Source organism: Oryzias melastigma, linkage group LG3, assembly GCF_002922805.2.
Source record: "Oryzias melastigma strain HK-1 linkage group LG3, ASM292280v2, whole genome shotgun sequence".
NCBI classification, from domain to species: Eukaryota; Metazoa; Chordata; class Actinopteri; order Beloniformes; family Adrianichthyidae; genus Oryzias; species Oryzias melastigma.
In genome coordinates, this window is record NC_050514.1 from 1527883 (window position 1) to 1530536 (window position 2654).

General features: G+C 33.6%; 1 protein-coding gene across 1 annotated transcript in view; it reads left to right on the top strand.

Annotated features, from left to right (window-relative positions):
- Positions 1-1419: 1419 nt before the first annotated feature.
- Positions 1420-2654, top strand: part of LOC112161179 (N-acetyllactosaminide alpha-1,3-galactosyltransferase) — a 14227-nt gene continuing 12992 nt past the window's right edge. Inside the window, exon 1 of the mRNA XM_024296224.2 lies at positions 1420-2078. The gene's annotated coding sequence lies outside the window, so the exon portion shown is untranslated. The remainder of the gene's footprint in view (positions 2079-2654) is intronic.

The following is a 2654-nucleotide window of genomic DNA, read 5'->3' on the forward strand; positions in this document are numbered from 1 at the left end:
TAATTTAACCAGTAATCTCCGTAATGACAATGACCAGTTTTGGTAACCCCCCCCCACCGCCACACACGGATATCACTGCACGCTAAAAAGAAATTGTAGCTGCCGGGCATTTGTTAAAAAAAGCATTTATTTAATTTTAATTCTCAAGACTTAAAAAAATATTCGCCAAATTCTTTTTTTTCTAAGCATTAAAACACTTTCTGCAGCCGGGAGTTGAACTCAGGTCTCTGCAGAGAGGGGCATCATTGCTGACAACCGAGCTTATAATTGGCAGAAGTGCTGGACGGTGGATGAGTTGAGATTCTTTCTCGGTGTTTGACATTCAATAATTTCTAAAAACTCTGTATTAATAATAGCGAGTCCCTGGAAAAACTCACTATCTATAATATTACTCAAAGAATAAATGAATCGGGGAAACTGCAGTCAGTCGACTCGTGTCCTCCAAATCCTCTACCGATGTAAATAACATTTCCTCTGGATTAATCAGCCTCCTCTCTACATGATCCTCTATGAATGAACATGTCATTTTGGTTTCTGAGTGGTGGAAATGTGACGTCTCTAATGTGAATGTTCTCTAAATGTTCATGAGGAACTCATATTTGAACATCTTTCACTTTAAAAAGGGGCGGAGACCGCAGAGAACTCTAAGTTTCCTGAAGGAAACCTGCTACCGACCAGGTTTTGTTCACAGACTCAGTTACCATAGTGATTGATTCTGAGTTCAGCTTAACCCGCTTCTTGGAACGGGCTTGGTTTCACCCACTTTCCCGGGTTTGAGTTATCTCTCTTTCTGAAACCGAAAACTCAGAGTTTTGGTGAATTTGGAGTTCACGAACTCAGAGTTTCAACAAAACCTGCTTCTTGGAACGGGCCCCAGATATATATTTATATTTATCCTACAGAACGTTTAGTGTTGAACTTTACAACTGTAAGATAAACATTTCATCACATTTGGCAATAAAAAAAAATGTAAACAACATGCCGAACAAAAATGATGAACAACATGTACGCTAGAGGATTAATTTCTTTAATGTTCTCTGATTTACTTTTGTTGACGAAGCAATCGGGGCAGACAATATAAGTTTTCTTTTTCCTGCTGTTTTAAATACAATCATTCACTCTAAAACTTATTGGATACATGACTTGTATCCAATAAATAAAGTATTTAATAACATTTTTTTGTGGTAGAATTATTGCACATAAAGAAAATAAAAACATATTTTTTGCCAAAAGATTTATTAGAAGAAAATAAAATAAAAGTGTGTATATAAACATATATACACATTATATTACTAATAAGGAATATTGATGTCAGTACTAAGAAAAATTGGTTATCAATGACGTGCTACAGTGATCCTCACATGAATAAACGATCAACAGTAACATCATAGTTTATGTATAGATACTTCAGGTGTGGGAATAAAAAGTTATTCTTCATCCCACTCCCCTTTTGAGCTAGATAAATAGTGTATGTGCAAAAAATAAGTACATAAATAAATGAAGTGCACTATTGACAGACAAGTGCTGAAATGCATATGTGTGTATTAACACTTAGAGTATGGTGGATAATTATATATCGCAAGTATATATTTTTTTAAACCTTGAACAAATAGCAGAATATCTTTATTTCTATGACACTTTTCACAGAAAGAATCTCAACGTGCTATTCAAATAGACAGCAAAGGCGACAGGTGAATCCCTCCCTCCTATGATGGTACGGCACCTGTCACCACACCCCTGCTGCTTTGGGATCGCACAAAGGGACGTTTTCAGAAGTGAAATGTACAACCTTCTAAGCTAGAACTTCAACGACCAGATAGCACGCAGGGATAAAACCCAGGCAAATAAAAAGGGATAGCAAAAAAAAAAAAGCAATGGAAGAGCATTTTTTTTACCCCAGTGGAACCATTTTAAAACCGGAGGAACCTGCCTGCACTGGTGTTAAAATTAGTTTTAGCATTAGTATGCATCTGTGATCCATACTAATGCTGCATACGAATAGCAGCGGCTTTTGTGCTTTGACAACTTCCTCCCACTTAAAAAGGTGTTAGACATTTTGTCTGTGGATTAAAACGCAGGTAAGACATCATTTACACCTGTCGGTTTATCAATTTATTTGCTTTTATTATAGTTAAGTTACAAAAATAGAAAAAATAGAAATATATCATTTAAATTCTCAAGATTTATTCATGAAATTTATATTTTTGTTTCGGCCATTTTAATTTGTAATTATTTATTATTTTGTTTAGCTTAAGTAAGCACAGAAAAAAATTTTGGTTTAAAAATTTGGGGCTTTGTTGTTTAAAAATTACAAAAAAAACACAAAAATGTATAATTTTGTTTTGGGAATTTTAAATTGCACAGTAATAATTAATAAGTAATTTATCATTTGTAATTATTTGTTTGTTTAGCTTAAATATGCATAATACACTTCTAGGGGTTCTAACCCTAACCCATCTTCTTAAAGTTGTGTGTTTGACATTAATCTTTGGATGATGAAAAATAAAAAGTACGTAAAAGTTATTTGAAATATAAATGCATGTGCTTGTGATGAGCTAAACTGTAGCCCTGATTGTTTAAGGGAAAAACACATTTTAAAACAGGCGTTTGCAAAATTGCATTGTTTATTTTAAAAACAATTATTTAAAAAAAAT